Source organism: Protopterus annectens, chromosome 2.part0 (assembly GCF_019279795.1).
Source record: "Protopterus annectens isolate FY-2018-M chromosome 2.part0, PAN1.0, whole genome shotgun sequence".
In the NCBI taxonomy this organism is placed as follows: Eukaryota; Metazoa; Chordata; order Ceratodontiformes; family Protopteridae; genus Protopterus; species Protopterus annectens.
Genome location: NC_056728.1, coordinates 498,039,346 through 498,062,331, shown reverse-complemented (window position 1 = coordinate 498,062,331; position 22,986 = coordinate 498,039,346).

The window sequence follows — 22,986 nt, the reverse complement described above, 5'->3', positions numbered from 1 at the left end:
TCTGCTTTAAACATGATCTTTAAGTAGGGAGACATTGTGCCTTTCTGCTGAAACAGAATAAGCTGATTTTCAGTTTCCCCTTACCTTTTTCAGACAAAGTTTTTTCAAAAAAAATAATGGTTTCTCTCATTATATTTTTCCACTTTACTACCTTATATATACATTTACATGTTTCTGGCTTATTTAATTAGATATTCCTCTATATTCCATTATCCTGTATTTTCTATTATTTCCTGCTTAATCATGTGTTAAAATCTTGACAATTTTCCAAATACAAATATTTATGTGGAATACTCATCTTTCATCATGAATATACTTATTTTCCACTCTTGCCTTGATTATTTTGACATGAGTCATAATTTTCACAGGCATCTAATCTGAATTTTACTCATGCACAGCTGAGCTACACTATAAAGAGACTATGATAAAAGTAAAATAAAATAAAAATATATTATTTGATTCATCTCAAAATACTAGGCCTGAATGAAGTTTGGGGATGTGAAGATACTCTTTTCTAACTGCAAAATTGGGTAAGAAAATATGAGCTCACCTTCAGCAAAGGATACTAACTCTTACTGGGGGAAAATTTATATTTATTTAATTTATTTTATTTTTAATTGGTTAACCAGCAGTGATCCCATTGGACCCATTCCAATCTCAGCCTTGGGAAAACACGACAGATACATGACATTATATACAGAGGGAATGACAAAATGCAATATATTCATATATTATATGCAGAGTAAAAGTCTGAATTGGCATGGCGAAAGAATTGCAATGAAATGTAGAGACAGAACAAGGCATGTACAGGCAAGAAAGGTATGAATAGATTACGTTATATGGCAAGATAGCAGTTGCATTTTCCTAGAGTCCTAAAATGTGCTTTATTTCTGATCAGGAAATGGAGCATGTAATGCAAATTGATGCAGTCCTGCATTTATTAATCAGTTATAATATTTGTCTTTCAATCCAGACAAAAATTTTTAACAACAAAGTCTCTAATGAAGAGATGTATAGTAGCCTACTAATTCTGAGCACCTTTATAGTCCAATGAAGTTCACCTTTTTATGTGCCACTTTCTAGTACAGCTTTCACGAGACGTACATACTTTAGAGATGGTATGTTGTTTACCTAAAGAGGTGCCTTCCAATGATGCTCTGTCATTTAATGTCATGCCTTCCACTAATGACTACCTTCCCACTACAGAATGCCACTGTGACCTCATGATGAAGTTATAAATCTTTTTATTTCCTTCAGAATCCTCCTAAATTACACTTCCCATTCCTCCTCTTTTGCCATCGAAAGCTGAGGAATTACTGTACTTGCATGTACATGGTCACAACCCTTCCTCCCAGTTTAGCCTACTGTCACTAATGATAATATGCAGGCCTTGATTTTGTCACATGTATGTACCACTTTACAAATGCAGGTTTCTATTGCATGGTTACATGTTCTTTGTTCTGAAATATCTTTGATTTGTTATCAGCTTTCCTGTAAAACTATGACATGCATTTCCCACACCACAGTGCCCTGCTATGATGACACTTATGCCACTGGATTACGTCTGACCACATTAATACAACATCCAAGACCAGCAAATCTGGTCTGCTACACAGTACCTTTCCTGTTTTTTCTTTAAGTGGTAAAATGTTATAGGTTATCAGGTATAGATTAGTGCTTTCTCTTGTCTTATGAAAACATTCCCAGAATTAGTTTCAGTCCCACACTAATGTATAAGTGCATGTCCTTCTATAGCATGGTATTCTTTACAATAGCAAGTCCCTGTCAAGGGCAGCCCAACATCTGGCTAGCATACCAAAGTCTTAGGTTGTAAAAGAGAAGTTGTATGTCACACATATGCTCCCCACAGAGTAGGGCATAAAAGTGCTATACAACTGTGCCATCCTCAGAACTTTGCTGCCACCAATCCAAATGCTGTCTTCAATCGTCAGTCTGAACACTCATTTGTCTGCTTGTTACCAAGCCACTTTTCAGGTAAGTACCTGTTTGAAGATTTTTCTTCTCATTTTACTTTATTTTGTGGTTGTTGGTTTCACGTCATCCAGAAAGGGGGAAATACCAGTGTGGAAGACAGATTCTCCATAAGGGCTGTCACGAGCAGTGTTTGTTTTGTTTAGGTGCTTCTCATGACCATACATCTTGTCCTATTTGTCAGGCATTTGTTCCAAAGACCTTGCATAGTCATCTCTCCTCATTAGCCATTTTACTTAGAGAACCACAATCTTAACTTGTTGGCTAAGGATACTATGGAGCCTCATCTCGTCCCGAGGCTCAGCCCTCCATGAAGAAGAAGGCCAAGTAAGTTCAGTCAGATTCTTCAACTGTACTGTCTCCACCAGACATCTCTCTCAAGGATGGTGAAAGCTTGGAGGACCACCTGTTTTTTTCAGTTGGAATCCTCTACCATGACCATTTCAGAGGCTGGCATGGATCCAGCTTCTCTCATATCCACAGAGGCTCTGCAAACATCCATTATTGATGTTCAAGGGGACCTACAGCTGATTATTTCTGAAGGGCCTTACACTGTTCCACAAATCCTTGTTAGAGAGGAGATTCCCACTACACTTGTAGAGTGTCGTCAAGTGTCCAAACCACCTAAGATATTTATAGCTGAGATCCCCTTGAAAATTAAGCAGAAAACTAAGCATCTTTCTCCTGTTCCCAGAGATCCTCAATGTGAATGTCAGGAATTTGCACAGGGTCTGTTTAATGCCCTTATGGCTTTGAAGCCCCCTCGGGGGGGGGGTCTCTGTTCCTGATCCCTCTTGGTCTTCTACTCTTCTTAAGAAGCCTCAGAAGTAGGTTTCATCTGAAGAGGATGTAGATACTGATGAAGAATCCTTGACCTATTCTTCCCAGACTACCTATCATTTGGATTGTGGTTCTGAGGAGGAGGACTCTATTAGTCCTGATTCACCTTTTGAGAAAAATGTTTTGGGTGTTATAGGTTTCCCTTATGATGGACTTTTAAAGTAAGACTGTACTCAGGTGTCAGATGTCCAAAAATGGATTAAGAACTCCTTCAAATGGAGTCTCCCAAGACCTCTGCTGTTCCTCTGGTTCTTGCTGCTTTGTTAGATGACTTTTCTGCAGCTTCCTCAGGCCTCTGACTCCCAGTCCCCTTCTCCAAAGAAACTGGATAGGTTTTATAAGGTGCCTGAGGATTGTAATTTGCTTTACCCTCTGCTGACTCTTCTGTTATTTCTGCTGCTTCTGATAAGCCAACTAAGCTTTAAACTTCTACAGAGCTGCTCCCCCCTGCAAGGACAGCAGAACTATGGATAGGTTGGGTAAGAAAGTGTACACTGCTGCAACCCTGGCCTTTAGGATTGTGAATTACCAGACACATGACCAGATATATTTTGGCTGTTCTATCTCAGGCCTGTCAGGTTATTTCAGATCTTCCTGACTCTGAGGGGAAGACTTCAGCTCTTTCTTTACTAGGGACTTCTTCTCTGGTCACTCGCCATTCTATTAAATGCAGCTATGATGCAGCAGATGCCTCCTCTAGGGGTGCTGCTTTTGGTTCTGTGTTGAGGAGGTATTCCTGGTTTCACTTTCAACCTTTGCCTGATGATATTAAGCCTTAGTTGATGGAAGCTCCTCTAGATAATAAACATATTTTTAGTGCTGCTGCTGAGCTATTTAAGTCCCTTCAGGAAAAGGGTAAGGTTTTTACAGGATTTGAAACACATTTTTGCTTCACCTGTTCCCAAGTTTCAGAGCAATTACCTTACTAAACCTGCCTTTGTCTGCAGAAAGTCTTGCCCTCCTCCCAAAGGTAAAAAGGATGGTAGAATGGCTCCTCCTGCTAAGTTTACTATAACTGCTATAGTTCTCAAGCCTCCTTTTCCAGACAACCCAGGTTCTGTCTGTCCTTGTTCCTCACTCTTCAGTCTTGTCCCTCTTTGTCTTTCCCTGTCCCTTCCAATTTGGTTAAAGATCACTCAGGATTCTTGGGTTCTATCAATCATTCATCAGGGGTATTAAATGGTTTGGAAATCTCTTCCCTCTTTTTGGGCATTCCTCAGCCTCCTTAGGAACAGCTGCCCTTTTTCTTAGAGGTTCTTCACATCCTTTGTCTCAAGGAACAATTCTAGAAATTCCAGTCCCTCAAAAGAGGAAGTGATTTTACTCCAGAATGTTTCTAGTTCCCAGGAAAGAAGGCAGCTGGAGACCGATTCTAGATCTCTGTCAGCTCAACACCTTTTTGAAGGTTCCTTCCTTTTGGATGTCATCCCTTCAAACCTTGTTTCCTCCTCTTCTTCCTCAGGCTTTCCTAGTTTCTCTGGATCTCAAGGATGCCTATCTCCTTTTCAGGAAGATTTTACATTTTTCTGTTTCTTCCTTGCATTTTTAGTTCTCTGCTTTGCTGTTTGGCTTCTCTGCTGTCCTAGTGCTTCCACCAAATGCCTTGCTCCTGTGATTGCTTTTTTGCAAGTTGAGGGAAATTCAGATCTTTCCTTATCTGGATGACCTGTTCATTCAAGCTTCTTCTTCAGACACTTTACATCAGCATCTTTACTTTGCTATTTGTCTTCTGTAAAAGCCTAAGGTTTACAGTGAATTTCCAAAAATCTTTCCTAATTCCTTCTCAGGATCATGTGTTTCTCAAGTGCAGGCTCCAGACTATTCCAATGCTGGTGTCTCTGCCTACTCCCAAGGCTTTAACACTGATTGCATTTTTTCAATCTCTTCTTCCTCTATACTCCATTATGATCAGAGAGTTTCTAAGGGCTCTGGGATACATGGCTTCCATAATTTCTATGCTTCCTCTGGCCAAGTTTGATATGAGAAAGTTTCAGTGGTTCCTAAAGTCAGTCAGGATTCAACATTCTCATCCTTTCAGATTTTCCAGTTCCTCTTCTCCCATGCCTCAAACTGGGACATCATCAGTGGATTCTTCAGTTGTCTGTCAACCCAAGGCTGCCCTTTCAACTGCCAGTCCCCTCTCAGGAACTCTTTGCAGATACCTCAGATAGTGGGATGGGGGGGGGCCTCATTAGGTCCCCTGAAAGTGTAGGGCCTTTAGTCTCTTTGACAACAAAAGGACCACATCAGTATCAAAAAGATGAGAGCTCTTCTCCTGGCCTTTCAAGCCTTTCATTTCCTGTTCCTTCCAGGGCCCATCAAAGTCTTCACAGACAACACCACATTGATGTGGTGTATCAACACGGGGGGGGGGGTCTTACCTGTTGTACAGACTAACTCTTCAGGTTTGGGATCTGGCTGTCTAGTATCAGGTGACTCTTCAGGCAGTTTACATTCCTTCAAATCAGAACTTTGTGACATATTCCCTGAGCAGGTCCATAACACAATCTCATGATTGGATGCTTCATAGAGATGTGTTTATAGACATGTTCCAGCACTGGGGTACTCCAGAAGATCTTTTTGCCTCTCCTCTGAACAGACCACTTTCTCTTTTTTGCATCATAGTCCCATGTCGTTTCGCTTGGAAGGTGGCTCCCCATCTCATTTTTTGGAAGGGAATTTTTCTTTATACCTTCCCTCCCCTTCCTCTCATATCAACGGTCCTGTTCAAGAGAGGGCAGGTTGCTCTCAAAATCTTGTTGGTGACTCCCTTTTGGCCCAAACAGCATTGGTTCCCTCTTCTTCTGCATTTAGCCAAGGACAATCATCACAAGTTACCTCACAGGGTGGACCTATTCACACAAGAGAAAGGGTCTCTCATTCATCCCCACTTGTCCACTCTTCAACTGACACCATGGGTGATATGGTTTTGATCCCTTTTAGGCACCTTTTTTTTTCTGAGGGCATGCTTCAGGTTCTGTAGGAGAACAGAAAGCTACTAGAAAATCTTATTTATCCAAATGGAAGAGGTTTTCTGTTCTGGTGTCTTTCTCGTAACCTGGATCCACTTACTGTGGAGGTTCCTTTGCTTCTGTTTCATTTGTGTGAATTGCTCAATTCTGGGTTAGCATGCTGTTCTGTTAAAGCCCACCTGTCAGCTATTTCTGCTTGTCTGGCTTTGTCTTCCCTTTTGCTTCTAGATTCAAGGTCAAACAATTTCTTAAAAGCGTCCTTCATATCAGGCTTCCCAGGAAGCCTATTCTTCCTTCCTGGGACCTTAATTTTGTTTTGGAAAAATTGACTCAGGTACCTTTTGAGCTCACAGCTTCAGCTTCATTACAGAATTGTTCTTAGAAGACTATTCTTCTTTGGGCCCATACCTCAGACAGATGGGTATCTGAGAAACCAGCTCTTATGACTGTTTTTTGTTTTTTCTATAAGGACTAGGTGTCTCTTTATACTAATCCTTCTTTTATGCCCAATTGGTTAATGGGTTTCTCTTAATCAGTCTATTCATTTCCCCATATTTTCCCCTTCACAGTCTGCTAGTGAGAAGGTTCTTCACACCTTGGATTTGCGTAGACAACTTAGTTATTATTTGAATAAAACTAAAGCATTTCATAAATCTGAACAGCTTTTTGTTTATTGCTTTTTGTTTATTTTCATCCAAGGTCTTTAGGTTTGGCTCTTTCCAAGCAAACCATTTCTTCTTGGATATCTAAAACTATTTCCTTTTGTTACTCCTTTCATGAGATAAGCCGTCCTTCTTCTATTAAGGCTCATTCTACCAGGGCTATGGCTTCTTCTGGTGCTTTTTTTCAAAGGTTTAGATACTAATTCCATTCTTGAGGCAGCTACTCTTGTCTTCTGCTCATACTTTTACCAAGCACTGTAAGCTGAATGTTGTTTGTAGGGCTAGAGCTGGATTTGCCAGGGCTATCCTGCATGGTTTTCTTCAGGGTACTGCTGGGCCTTCCTTCTCCAAACTTTCATTGTCAGCTTTTGTGCTCTCACAGTTTCAAAGAATGCTGCAGCAGTGATATAGAAGGACATAGTACAGTTGTGTAAAATCTTACTATAAGAGTAGATGTATTAGTTTCACTTTTGCGGTATTCACTTCCTCCGTCCTCCCCATTTAATTTATCCTTCTTGTTCCCTCTTTTCTCCTTGGACTGTTGTTCCTCCTGGAGCTTTTTAGTTCTGAGGATGGTATGTCTGTACATCACCTTTATGCCCTACACCGAGCATGGGGAGCATACATCTGATCTACGACATTCCTTTTACAGCTTAAGGCTTTGGTATGCTTGGTGGATATTTGGCTGTCCTCAGCAGGGGATCCCTATTGTAAAAATCAGTGCAACAGTGAAGAAAAGGACATCTACTATTATAGTAAGATTTTACACAACTGTACTTTCCTGTCATGGAAAACTTATAGTTGTATTCCCTTCCTGATCAATAATGCATCACATGCCTGGTTCTGAGGAGCAGAGGGACGTAGCCCTGACTATGATCCAGGTGATCAGGGTTCAATTAGCAGCCCTGGTGCTGGAGAAGCCAAGCAAGGAAGGGTGAAGTGGAATGGCCTAATCACCACAGTCATGAGGGTGGGGAGGAGTACAGACCTTGAGAGGCATACAGAGCTGCACAGTGTACCTGGTGGAGACCAGGGAAACCACCACTCATGCTTCTGGAGGAAAACCCTTGCAGAAAAGGGGATGTCCTCCATATTATCCCATTGCATGTCCCCTCCCCAGTGCTTTCCAGCTGCATGAGGAGATAGGGGCATCAAAAGTGAAAATCTCATACCATCTCTCATAGCTGTCTATAGGATGGCCTCGCTGCTTGACCCTTGCCCCCATAATGAGGCACAAATGAGCCAAATGATTGGGCGATAACAGACAATGGGAACAAATGGAGCAAAAAATGAATTATATGGTGAAACATATCTAAGAATGTCTGTTAGCATTTACTTCCTTGCCAACAGGGTTTTTGTAAAATGTTATTTCAAATACAATGTCAAAGATTATGTGCATTTTTTTTTTTTTTTTTTTTTTACTATTTCTTTTTGCAGTAAGTATACTTTCTGATTCTAAAATGTTGATTTTTAGGTTCATAAGTCACTAGGCAATCAGTCTGCAGACCATTACAAGCCCGGCCAACAGCCCTATTCATAATTTCTCTTAATTTTCAAGGAGAGCAAGACAAGGCCCTAAGAATTGTTGAATTAAGAACAAATACAAATATGGAGCATGCCATTGTCTTGGTTGTCTCTTAAAGGGCTACGCATCCAAATTACTATGTTTACCTCGAAGGTGAAAAATCTGACATGTACTGGAAGTATGTTTCAGAGCTGAGAGAGACACTGGGATATGAATCTATCATGAGAATGGTTCTTATTTATCTGTTGATGAAGATTTAGTTCCTTTGACCAGGTATTTGAGGAGTCATTTCTTCCAGGAAGGAATAAGAGGTCAAAGAGAGTTGGATTTTTCTCGGCTCTAAAGACTAAATGCAGATCCCCACAGAGGAGTCTACAAGAGACTGAGTCCAGAGAGAGGGCTGCTAGTCTGTACCAATAACTACAATGTTTGAGGTCAGTAATCTTTTTAGTTATGAATCTTTGAGGTCTCTTACGCTGGGTGATGTATTTAAGCAAATATATGCCTAAAAGGCATTATATTCAATAATGGGTTTGATGACATACAAGTAAAGGGGAACTGGGACTTTAAGGATCAAGAAGAGATGCCTTTGGAAATCAAATGAGGCAGGTAGAAGGCTTTTGGAACTACTGCAGAGACATGATGGTAAAAGGTAAGGAATTATCAAGAGTGCCTATCAATGCAGCTCAAGTGCTCAGATTTTTGCCACATATTTTTAGTCTGCTCCTCATAAAATTTATGGCTTTCTGGGAAATCACTGGAGATTGAAGTCACTTAGTAATGACAAACATATGAGTATCAGACTTCATATCTTTCAGAAAATGCAAGCTAAGGCAAAACATGTTATTGTAGTGAAAGCAATATTTAAAATCTGTCCCTAATTTTGGCCCTTTGATCCTCCCCCCACATTATTTTTGCCTGTATCCAGATTTCTTCCTCCTAAAGGTTGAGAGGTTTGTTTATAACAGTGTCTGACTAGAGTGGTGTTTATAAAAACAACATTTTTCACATTTTATTTATTTATTTGTTTGTTTGTTCATTTATTTATTTGTTTGTCTTTGTTCACCAGGAAAGTGTGACTTGGTAATACCCATTTTCAGCGGATGCGCAGGGAAAAACATTATACTGGTCCAGTTAAACATGGTAGTTACATTTCTATTTACATTTATACACAAACAGTAGCTACATTTATACATTCTAAGATTCTACAGAGGTAGAAATTACTAAAGAGAAATTTGAAACCATTGACCTTGCACTAATTGTAAACATGGTAAACCGATGCTGGAGTAGTGTTGAGGCAATAGAAGATCAAATAACTTTTGTTTTGTTTTTCTGATGGGAAATAGAAAATTTACCCCTGGACTGCTCCCTGTACTACTAATAAACAGAGGCAGCTCCCAAATGCTTTATCTCATGCATGGGTCCCCTGAAATTATCCATGGTATGATTCCAGTTCTCATTAGGAGTAAGATATAGTTATCAACCATGGGATGGGTGAAATCAATCTACAACCAAATGGGATAGGTTATTTTGAAGAAAATAGGAAAATTGGCAAGGCTTAAAATGGCCCACAAGATCAGCTAGTCTAGTACTTACGAACTTATAAATAATAGTAATACCCATACAGGCCAGTAGTGCTGGCCTGATGGTTTGAGAAACACATGCCAAATAGAAGAAGACCCAGCAATGATCCCCATGGTAAACCACTGATAACTTTTTTGCTTTCATAAGTAATGCCTCTGACTCTAATCACATGGCTTCTGTCAGGCAATCGGTTAACTACCCATAGTATTGCATAAGGATTTATATTCAGATTAAAAAGTCTATTAATAATGTCTGCATAGAGAATAGTATCAAAGGCCTTGGCTAGGTTCAGATATGCTGTATGAACTACATAACCACTATCTACTGCTTTGGTTACTTTTTCAAATAAATTAATGGGGTTAAAAAGGCAGGACCTTCCACCAACAAAGCTGAACTGATGAGGGTCCACAGTTAAGAGATTTTCTATGTTCAGACTAATGACATCTGAGATAATACATTCTATAGCTATACATATGAGGCTAGTGAGATTAATGGGTCTATAGTTACCATGGTCCATGGTTGGGCCACCCTTGTGTAATAGCAATACAGTGGCTGTTTTCCAAGCTTCCGGAATATAACCAGTGTAGGTTAACAAGGTTAAGTAGCAGGTTCAGGTTTTTGGTACTGATAATCAGGCAACCTGTTATATTATCAGGGCCCATTACTGAGGTTTTCTTAGCTTTTAAAAGTGCTGATCGGACTTGCTCAGTAGTAATTAAGGGGGTGGCTGTGACTGTGTAATCTGTGCAATAGCTATAACTGTGAGTGGAGTAACATTTGCTGTTTTCTGAGCCTAGCCAAGTTTTCCCAAAATAATAATGATGTCTTGTATCCAAATAGGACATTGAGGGCCAGGCATTTTGAAGCTTCCTCTGTCCATAAGGGACATGCGTGCCAGGTGTGGTGTAAATTTCCTATTTCTGTCCACTGGTCTAGGTTGGACTTCAATTGATTAATAGTCAAACTCAGCTCCACATAAATGGGAAGCCTGTTCCATAGGAGAGACAGTCTCTGGGACATATAGCTGTCTCTCCAGCATGTTCTGTTTAAGTCGCAGACAAAATTCAGGTCCTTGGGTCTTGTGTTTATGATACTGCTTGACTTATGAATATGCAGGAGATTCATAAGTTGGGGTTTGCAGATGCCTTGCAAGCCAGGCACAGATCACTCCTCATCAATCTATAGGAGACTGAGTAGACGGAAAGGGCTGTAATGCACTCTGCATAAGGCAGGTTTGTTGCGCCTTGTATTCTTTTTGTAAGGAACCTCTGAGGCCGATCTAGTTGCTGTGTATGCCTGGTCAGGTACATACCAAACAGAGCATTGTACTCTGTGATTGGTCTGATAAGGGTGGAGTACAGTGGGATAATGACCTCTTTGGACCTAGATGCCATGCCCTTACTTATAATTTGTGCAAAACAAAAAACTTTCTTCACCACTGTGGCCACTTGGTGGTCAAAGGTAAGGCTTCTGTCTATGTGTGTACCCTGATCCATGACCACTGGACCAACTCTTAGGGGTGTATTATCAACATGTTTATTAGTCAGGATGGTTGACTTCCCAATAGGTTAAATTATGCATTTCTTAACATTGAGTTCAAGACCATGACTTTGGCACCATTTGTTAGTCAAAGGTAGACCTTCTTGAAGAATTCTAGTGTCTGCAGGGGAGTCGATAATAACCCCCAGCTTGCATTCATCTGAAAACCTAGTCAGCTATAAATCTTCAGTGTTTGCTTACTGTTTTTTAGAGAAATAAATGCCAAAAGGAGTTAATCCTGAACTGAGTCCAGCTAGTGATAAAAGGGTTTATAACTAATTTAGTAAGCTTGTCTATAATGCTTGTCTGTAATGCCTGAGTAGGGTAATGTATCAATGTATCAAAATCCTTGGCTAGGTCGAGGTAAGCTGTGTGTACAGTCGTGCTCTCATCCATTGCTTTGGTGACCCTCTCAAACAAGTCAACCAGATTTAATAGACATTACCTTCCTTTAACAAAGCTGAACTGTGATGGGTCCAGCATTTGCAGGTTACCTATGTTCTCATTTATCATATCCATGATGATTCTTCCATGGCCTTACATATGAGGTTGGTAAGACTTATGGGCCTGTAGTTACCCGGATCAGTGGTTGGACCTCTTTTGTGCAGGGGAATGACTGTAGCCATCTTCCATTCTTTGGGCACAAAACCTGACTGTAGGTTCAACTGAAAAGTGATTCAAATGGACCAGAGAGGTCATATTTCATGCTATTTAGTAAGCATCTCGAGATGTTATCAGGGCCCATCAATGCAGTGTTATTTGGCCTTGAAAGGTGCGTTGAAGACCTGTTCCCTAGTAATAGTTGGGGGGGAATTGTGGCATTTGGAATTTCCTTTGGACTATCGGGAGGAGTGGGGGGAGAAATTTGAGCTGAGCCTGTCAGCCAGAAGGTTGGCAAAGGCCTCTTGTTCAGTGTGGGTGAAGCCATTTACAATAAGTTCTGCACATTCTTGCATATTTCCCTTGAGGTTACACACATGGCTGTAGAAAGCTTTGTGGTTGTTCATTGCCTGAGAAGCTACTTTTTCTTCAACTTTAGCCTTTGAATTATTAATTAATCCTCTTAGATGCCTGGTTAAATTGGTCAGGTTTTTTTTAGTATGTTGGGCTTTGCTCCTCATATGCTTGGCCAAGACTTTTTTTCTTTTGTTGTATAGCTGATTGATATTGTGATTCTACCAGGGTAGTTTGTCTTTTGAGTTTGTCTTACTCTTAATATGAGTGGGCACAGCTCACTTTATACCACTGTTGATATGGCTGTACAGCAATTTTGTAAATAGCTCGGAGTATGCTATGGTGTTTACTTGGTTTGGGGGTACTTGGAATTTAGCTTTGTAGACAGAGAAGTTAGCTTTGGAATAGTTCCTAAAGGTTTTTGGTGTCATGGGATCCCTGGATTTAAATTTATTTCAAACAATATTGCTTTATGGTTAGCTCTGATGAGCAAGAACATTACTTTGGCTGAGGAACATCGCTCCACCATGCTTGTGAGTACAAGGTCACGGATGTTTATACTCCTAGTAGGAGAATGTACCAACTGTTCCAGGATGTTGGTATTAATAAAGTTTGGGAATTATTGGGCTTATGCATTACATGTAGAATTCTCAATCTATAGAGGTTTAGCTCTGATCCCTCTTGAAGATCATATTGGGTTGAATGGTGAGGGACTCTAGTGCATTGAGATAGGTAGTATGGGTTTCCTAGGACATGGAAGAGGACCTATAGGTTGCAAGAATATAGTACAAGACCCTGTGTATGGTGAGTTGCACATGTATGAGTTCAAGTGGGTCATACACTTTAACTAATATGGTTGTGGGGTAATTTTTCATAGAGACTGAAACTCCTCTACCATTAGTTCCCGCCTGTGCAGTAGCTGGTTGGTCTAAAGGTGTGAAAGGCATTATAACCTTGCACTGCCAGGGTACTCTGTGTGACTTTAAACCATGTCTCCATTACTACACAGATGCCTACACTCTCCAGGGAGAGGAAGGATTGCAGGGAGTGAAGTTTCTTGTTAAGACTTCTAGCATTAATCAATACCAGCTTCAGATACTCCTTTGTAGGCTAAGTTAAATTGGAAGTTTGGCATTGCCTAAAAAAGGCACTAAGGGTGTGGAAAAAAAATCTTTGCCGATATCTGAAAGCCTAGAGGGGATAAGTGCAGACCATCCCTGTCAAAGCAACGTGGTCTGTAAACCATGTCCCCCCAGGGAGTCAAAATACCCCCTTAGATTGACAGCAGAAGCTAAGCCAATTGTTAAAATTAGTCATTTTCTGTTGGCAACATGGCATCATCCTTGGAGAAGGTAGTAGGCTGCTCAGTGCTAGGTTTATACATGCCTGAGACACATAATCAGCAAGCTTGACCATGTATTGCCTCATATCAAGGAAGATACGTCTCAGGTCATTAACACCCATATGGACTATGACAGAGTCATGCTGGTACCTGTGGTTCAGTGACCTGATTGCCTGTATGACTTGATGGATCCTATCCCCCAAAACACAGCTAACTATGACTATCGCCTTACTCAGTCTGGTGGGGGGGGGGGCATCAGTGTGCCTCACTATAGAATCACTTATGACCAGGAAATTTAGTTATACATTAGTTTTCTTAAGGGCTTAGCAGTAGAGACATTGGGTAGAGTGTTACTATGTGTAGCTGTGGGTGATGTTTTAATGGAATGTTTACATGATGGCTGAGGACCTTTTTTTTATTTTGCTGTGCAAGAGGTCTTTTTAGGAACATTACCTATAAATGCCTCAGCATAAGTACTTTCACATGTAGGGTCTTTACCCTGTGCAGTAGGCATGGTGCAAGTGTCACTGGCAACCTCAATAGGATTAGTTTTGGTTGTATGTATGTGAGAGTTTTGCCTCCAGCATTAAAGTGTATTTACACCTGTCATATACTTTATCAGTTTTATTAAGATACAATGTTTCAGAATACCCATCTCAAACACATTGTTACAGAGAGAGCTGGGAAGTACATATCCATGGCTGCTGATCTACTAGGGAGGCGTGTGGGAAATTTAAATGTTGAAGAGGTCAGTAACACAAGGAACTTAATGAGCAATGCTCAGCTATGTGCAAACCAGATGTTCTAGTAGTTATTAAAATCTGTCTAGACATCGTGTTTTAAGGGAAACCTACACTGTGAAAGATCAGCGTCTACAGAAATTACAAGGGAGAATTACAGTGTGAGATATCAGCATCTATACAGATCTGCTAGATGCTGCTACAAAGAGAGTAGCACTTCTAACTAAAAACCATAAAAAACATTAAAAACTTCAGATATTCAATACACAAACACTCAGTTAATGCAGCTGTTACAAAACAATGTGAAATCAAGTGCCAAAACAGTGGATATGGTGATGTCAGTCTTAACTTGCTCATAGGTTATGAGACAAGCGTTGTGCATCTGCAATGCTTAAGTAGCAGAGGAAATTTGACTTAAAAAAAAAAAAAACACAAACAACCTGTGGCCAATCAAAAGCAGCACACTCTTCTTTCCTTTATACAACCCAGGCCAGAAAATGTTTCAGGTCTCCTCTACTCTCACTAAAGTGGAACCAAGGCAGTTCTACCTAAAGGCTGTAAGACTATAACTGTACAACATCGATAAATAAGAAACCAGGCACTGTGCCCATTCATTGAAGGCTGAAATGCCCGTTATGGCAGAAACAAGACCTACAGAAAATTAAGAATCGCAAAGGTAGCTTCCTGTGGTTAGATAAACTAACTGTAATTTTTTTTATATCTGACTGATCTGGGAGCTTGTCAAGACTGTCAATACAGAGACTGACAAAACCATTTTTTAAATCTCCTAAGCTAATATGCAATATTAGTACTGATAACTTGAGCACCTTTTTTTATGTAATTAGATTTCCAGTGCACCACTGATTTTAAAACTGTGTTAGCAGTGCAGAGTATTTTTTTTCCAAAATAGAGTTCAAGCTATACAAAGAAATAAAGTGTGAGATTTAATACCTACTGTTATTCTCTCCTTTATAGTCAGCAGTTCAAAAAGTTCCTTTATGTCGGCCCATTTGGTTAAAGTGTGAATGCAAACTTACATTGGTTCTGCACTTGCTCTGCTTCTGAAGGTGGGGGTGTCACTATTTCCCTCTGATTTTGAACCTATCTCTGTACTGCCTGGCATGTTTACTTCCAAACATATATAGCATGCAGCTGTCACAGTGTAATTTCAATGCATTACCATGACTCAATTCTAAATTTTTAACACAGTCTATATATAAACAAAGCTGAAACAGATTTAGCTGACAAAATGGCATAACTGCTACCATTTTAACTCACCTTGCTTAGTTTGCCAGTTTAGATCCCATCTGCCACACCTTCTTTCTTTTCTTTTTTTTTTTTACTAGGGGTACTCGAGTCCTCTCACATCATAAAATTAAATGTATGGGAATTGATGATCCGTCAAATTGCCTGTAGTGGTGCATGCCATATGTTAGGGAGGGAGTGTATGTATTTGTGTGTTTGTGTGTGTGTGTGTGTGTGTGTGTGTGTGTGTGTGTGTGTGTGTGTGTGTGTGTGTGTGTGTGTGAGTGTGTGTGTGCACAAGTGCATGCATGTGTGTCCTACAGTAGACTTGCACTCTCTACAGGATTAGTTGCCTTGTACCCAAGGAGTATCAGGATAGACTTGAATTGCACATGGTCGTAAACTAAAGTAGATAGTAAGTAAATAAATGAACGAAGGTATGGGTGAATGGATGGAAGATTTTAAGTACAAACCACTGAATTAATCAATTTTACAAATAACAAATATAAGAAAAAAATGCAAGCAATGATAAATATGTTTTCAGGTTTAAAATTCCAAATTCCCCTAAAATGTCATGTATTCCCATATTATGGCAATCCAAACTGGAATGTTATTGTATTTGTGCTCCTCTATGAGTGATGTAATTTCTCCAAAATACTCATTCACAACTAATTAAGAATGTTGCCAGGAGTAACAGATATTATTAGATGTACAAAATTTGTGATTTGTTTTTCAGTAGTGATGCAGTTGTGTGTAGTGAAATAGAAATGTTTTCAGATGCACACTTTATTACCATGTCAAAACATGCATTGCTGTATTTGAAAATGGGATTTTGTATGTTCAAGCTCACTTTTAGAAGAAAGAAAATATTTATTTTGATTTGAAACATCAACCTACATGGAATGCTCAACCAATATGGCTTTCTCCAACTTGAAGAAAATGTTGTACCAGGGCTACTAAACATTTTTTCTCTTTGTTTTTGATTCTAGACATGAAAACAGCAGTTCTTTATGTGGATAGGAGGAAAAAGAGAATAGGCCTCCTTTTCCAGAGTCAGTGAATTCCGACTACATATTCTTTTTGTACGTTGCTTGCAAATATTGAATGATTATAGAGAATCAATGAGCATTACAAAACACTGCTGATATAGTTGGTTTACTAGGCTTTTTTTTTTTGTATCTCTGTTTTCCTGATTTTCTATTAGGTAAAATATTTTTGATAAAAGCTTATGGCTGGTGTTTGAATTATTTGTTTGCAATGGTGCATTAAGATAGTGGAATCCATTCACCGAAAGAGAGCCATCTTAGTTACAACCTGCCATTATCTAGTATATCGGTTTTCTCATTGGAAGAGTATTCGGTTATTGAGAGCTTTCTGTCAGATTAATTTGACTTGTGACAGCTGTACTGGGGAAAAAAACAAAGGTGTTAGTACTAGAAAGATTTCAGTAGTCCCTCCCAGGAAATATTGTTTGTGTATGTGTTAGAAAAATATGTAATAGTAATATGCATGCTTAGTGCATTTGAGATTTAAAAGGGTTAATACATTTATTCTGTTCACACTGCATGAATCTGCACAGCTATTAGAAACAACAAGAAGCATTCTATTTCTGCTAATGTCATGAAAATAACAAGAGACAATTCATTTCTGCTAATGTCATGAAACTTAACAAAGGGATATTCATTTCTGCTTATGCCATGAGAAAACATGCAGCTGCTAGAAGCTATTGATAGAGAAAACAATAGATGCTTGAAAGTTTAAACCGTAGTCAGCATTACTTGTACTAAAGCTAGAAATGTACCTTGAATCTAGGTAAAATGTAACACATGTATTAGAACAGTACAATAAAAGAATTGAAAAGTTGAAATGGACTGACATAAACCCAAGGCCAGGTTGTTTTTCTCAAAATGTTTTGCAGAACATCAAATAATTTAACTTGGTCAGCAATAAGTCTAGCAACATTTTCTGTAGAACATACAGAAAGCTGTGTCTAACTACGTCAGCAATAGAATGGTAACATTTTCTGTGTGACAGGAAGAGAACTGTATAAGTATAACATACTAATCATTAATGATTCAGACAAATCCTGTGCCTACATGCTTTGTCTCCTTGCTGTAAGTAGTAAAGGGTGCCTTGCTTGAACCTAACGTGAATTGGTCTTTGAAGTTTTTTCCTTTGACAGATTGGTCCTTCAGACTGGAAACCTCTCTTCACCTCGGATCAGACGGGCCAGGTGGTTGAAACCGTATGGGGAAGAAACCAAATCGGTTCTTCTTATCTGAAAAGCCCTCCAACTGAATTGTCGTTCAAAAGAGGCCAGCCACTTTCTGATCTGCGACTAAAGGACAGGTCTCCGCGAATTGGTGATCAATCACATGGGCTCAGGTAAGGTGAATCTACTTTTTTCTGTTTTCTGTTTTAGATCAGGGACCAGATATGTATTGTTTTTGTTAGACTGTATTTTTCTTACAAGTCCGGGGCAAAAAAGATTACTGTCTTGTCATAGATCAGGAGAAACAGAATAAGTAGGCAGTCATTCTGAAGAGACTATAACAAAATCTGTGGTACCACATTAAAAAAAAAAAAATTAAAAGAAGTTATGTAACGATCAAAGGGTAGAACAAAATGGGTAATAATTGCACAAAAAGACCCCAAAGTCCGCCGTTAACAGAAGACACAAAATACATGCAGTCGCAGCACGCCGACAATATTAAATATTATTCAAAATGGGTTAATAAGTATGAATTTGACGGAAAATTAGAAAAGTCCTCGCTTATCAAACTTGTCAAACAGCTCAAAACCGATTCCAAAGGTCGAGTAAAAAAGCAACGTAAATTAGGAATTCCTCAGGCACACAGGTGGATTGAGGAAGTAAACCGTAGGGAACAAAAGAACAAAAATTCAAAAGCAATGTTTTTAGATAAGGAGGATAATAACTTAGTAATAGCATCAGCACCTCCGCCTCCCTTACCAGAATATGAAGCAAGTGAACAGGTTAGTCCACCCCCACGATATCCTGTGGTCACTGAAAATAGAGACATTATGAAAATAAAACCGTTTAAAATTAGAGATCCCATCGAGACCAGGTCCCAAACAAAGGCAGGTAACACAGATGAAGGCATCGAGTTATGGCAAATTGTTAAAAATTCACAATCTATAAGTAAAGAAGAAAAAATATGCCCACTTACAGAAGTACCCAACCCTCAGGCAGGTCAAGACAATCAGGACCCAACTATTTTAGTGTATAGACCTTGGACTCTGGAAGATATCTGGAAAGCCACTGAGGGAAACCCCCATCCAAAGGTTAATTTTAGAAAATTCTCAGAAGATTTACAAGGAATGAGGCTGAGTTATAACTTAAACGGAGAAGAGGTAGAAAAGGTAGTTAGACAAATTGTAGGGCCAGACTGGTATATGATTAGTGGGAACTGGAATCCCTGTGACGCTGCACAAAGACCCCTCCCACATAGCAGCGCAGAATTGGACACCAGAGTAAAAGGTCTTACAGACCGCATCTCTGAAAAATGGAAACCCAGGGCAGACTGGACTTGCATTAATCAATGCATCCAACAAGAAGGTGAAACTATTGACCGGTATTATGCCAGACTATTAGAGTGTTTTAATAACCACTGTGGAATGCAGGTTCCTGAAGATCAAACACAAGATTCCCTATATGAACAGCAGTTAAAGAATGCATTTTTAAAGGGCAGTATTGCACCTATAAGAAGTTTTATTACAAAACACATGGTAGATCATCGTACAAGCAGGTTACAGTCATTACTTGAATATGCTAGGCATGCCGAAAGGCATTTTAATAGCAAAAAAGAAAAAGAAAGCTCAAGTATTTTCTGTAGAAGATGGAGCAGAAGTTTACGTAGTACAGTCCGGGAAAAAGGGCAAGAAAAATGCACAGGGAAACAAACAATCTGATCAACGATCAGAGGACTTTGAAGGGTGAAAGAAAAGGGGAGAATGTTTTAAATGTGGTAAAAAGGGACATTTGGCAAAGGATTGCAAGAAAAACAAGAAGGCAATAACGGAAGACGAGGAGGGTGAGGACTGACTATATGGTAGTCAGGAATCACTAGAAGGAGCTAGCGAAGAAAGGACAAATGAGAATGTGATAGAGGGAGTAGAGGAAGTGCAGGAAGTTAGTGACAATGAAGAAGATGAAATATTAGACCTAGCTTTATTGAGCTTGGAGCTCTATTTAGCAGACACAAAACCAGAAGTTACACTCTTGGTAGAAGGGAGGGAAGTCAAATTCTTGTGTGACTCAGGGACATCACGAACCCTGATACATCCCTCCAAACTGCCAGAAAATGCAGAGACACCTGATTACATACTGGTCAAAGCAGCTAATGGACAGCTATATTGGGAGCCTCTCTCCCGTGACATTGCAATAACTGATCCAGTTTTAGGATTGACACAAAAAAGCAAAATTGTTGTTTCTGCAAAATGCCCAGTAAACCTCTTGGGCAGAGATGTCATGCAGCTATTTGGTATAGCAGTAGTCCCAACCATGCAGGGTATGGAAGCACAGCAACAAATTGATACCTTTGCAGTGCAATCGGAGGGTGAAATGTTTTATTGGTACAGCCAGGACTTGGTTACAACTGGTCCAGGGACTGTAACCGAAGAGTTAATGAATGTAGCCATCAGCAAGTTCCCCTCCCTTGACATTGATAAGCAATACCTGTTGCACTGTACCCTGTATTATTGTAATACACCAGGACCATAAAGAATATGAGCAAGAATTGTTTAAGAATCATGCAAACAGACTGATATTGCATAACCTGTACTGGGACACAGAAGGGAACAGTGTAGCCAGCTGTTCATTGCCCCAGGAGTTCTTTGCACTTTATAAATCTAATCGATTATCACATGTTAGCTTAACCAAAAACAGAAACATAGAATGGGCAGACCTAGGAGAAAAAGTCACGAGATGGGAAAAACAGACAGAACTAGAACTGTCAGAACAGGGAATACAAATACAGAAGTTAAATTGGATAACTCAGACCAACCCAGCTGTGCACTTACATTCTGGTGAGGACAGCTGATTGACACTCCTGTTAAAGGAGGAAGAAAATGCCTTACAAAATATACCAGAGAGACTCTGGTCAACAGGAAAATCAGATGTAGGACTTATTCGTACAGCAGGACCAGTTACTATCACGCCAAAGTCAGCATTCAGATCACAGAAAAGACAGTATCCCTTAAGAAAAGATGCAGAGGCAGGGATAAAGCCTATTATAGCAGCCTTACTTAAAGGAAGGATACTAGTAGAATCTTCCGATTCACCATGCAACACACCCTTATTTCCAGTCAAAAAAGCACATGGAGAATGGCGTATGGTCCAAGATTTACAAGCTGTAAATGATGCAGTAATACCAAGGGCACCCACGGTGCCAGACCCACACACCCTGTTGAATGATTTAAAACCTCAACAGAAGTATTTTTCTGTGGTAGACATCAGCAATGCGTTCTTTTTGATACCGATACACTCTGATAGCCAGTATTGGTTTGCATTCACATTTCAGGGGAAAAGGTATACATATACGCAACTACCCAAGGGATATTGTGAAAGTCCAACAATATTCTCACAAGAAATGGCAAGCAACTTGGCAGGATTTAACCCACCAAGAGGTAGTCAGATTTTACTTTATGTTGATGACATCTTGCTGGCAGCCCCCACCCAGCAGGATTGTAGAGAAGATACTATAGCACTTCTACAATTTTTAGCCGCTGAAGGACATAAGGTAAATAGAAGTAAACTGCAGCTTTGGAAAAAACAAGTCAAATAACTGGGATATGTAATATCCAAGGAAGGCAGAACATTAGATGAGGACAGAAAAATAGCAATTTTGCAAGCACCAAAACCCATTACCAAGAAGGAAATGATGTCCTTCCTGGGTACAACTAATTTTTGCCGGAGCTGGATTCCAAACTATGCTTTGGAATCTGCACCTCTGACTGACCTTATATATAAGAAGCCTATGGCAGCCAAGATTTATTGCAATGGACACCAGAGGCAGAATTTGCTTTCTGCAAACTGAAGCAGTTAATAGCATCCTCATTAGTTCTGGGATTACCAAACTATCATAAACGTTGTTTCCAAACTGTAGATTGTAAGCAGGGTTACATGACATCAGTATTAACACAGCAGCATGGGGATAAGCAACGCCCTATTGCTTACTATTCATCACAACTAGACCCAGTGGCACGATCCTTACCCCACTGTGTACAAGCAGTAGTTGCAGCTGCAATGGCAGTACAGGCTTCGGCCTCAGTAGTCTTATTCCACCCTCTCACTTTGAGAGTACCTCATGCAATCACAATTATTTTACTACAAGAAAAGGTGGCATATCTTTCCCCTGCTAGGCATCTTTCCTGTATGACTATATTGTTGAGCCAAACTCACATGACAATTGAGCGATGCACGACTTTGAACCCTTCTACTCTGCTCCCGACCCCTGCAGACGGCACACCACACCGCTGCCTGCAGTTAATTGAGCAAAAGACACTACCTAGAAAAGATCTCATGGATGTCCCCTTGGATGATGCCAAGGTGACATATTACGTGGATGACTCATGCAAAAGGGGTCCTACAGGACAGAACCTAGTAGGATATGCAGTAGTTTCTGATACTGGGATTATAGAAGCAAAACCCTTACCACACAACTTATCTGCACAGGCAGCAGAATTGATCGCCCTGACACAGGCGTGTACCTTAGCAAAGGGTAAATGTGTAAACATTTTTACTGACAGCCAGTATGCTTTTTCTACTGTACATGTTTTTGCGCAGCTGTGGAAAAACCGGGGAATGATAACATCTACTGGCAAACCTATCAATCATGCACGGTTTATTTTAGATCTTTTAGAATCTATTCAGTTACCTCAGAAAGTAGCCATTTGTAAATGCACAGCTCACACCAAGCAACAAGATTGGATTTCAAAAGGTAATGCGAGAGCTGATACAGCTGCAAAACAAGCAGCTACAGAAGTATTTTTTTTTTAAAAAGGAACTACAACCCTCTGAGATTTTAGATTTAGAAATGTTAAAAACAATGCAGACACTCACTACGCAAGCTGAAAAACAACGATGGATAAAACGAGGAGCAATTCTCAAAAAGAGGCTGTACATCTCTAGAGAAGGGAAACCAATACTACCATCTAATTTATTTATATGTGTAGCTTTGTTGAGCCATGGGCAGTCCCATGTCTCAACAGGGGGGATGGTACAGCTGGTGAACCAGGTGTTCACAACGTACGGATTTACAAACTACTCTAAAAAGTTTTGTTTGATGTGTCAGATTTGTAACAAACATCATGTACAAGGGGCATTAAAGCCCAAGCAAGGGAGTTTCCCTACACCACCATATCCATTTCACACTATCTGTATGGATTTCATAGAATTGAACAAATGTGAAAATAAGTATTGTCTTGTCATTGTAGATATGTTTTCCAGATGGGTGGAAGCCTTTCCAACCAAAAATCCGGATGCAGCCATGGTGGCAAAAGTACTTGTCAAAAAAATCATTCCTAGATTTGGCATTCCGGAAAGGATCTACAGTGACAATGGTACACACTT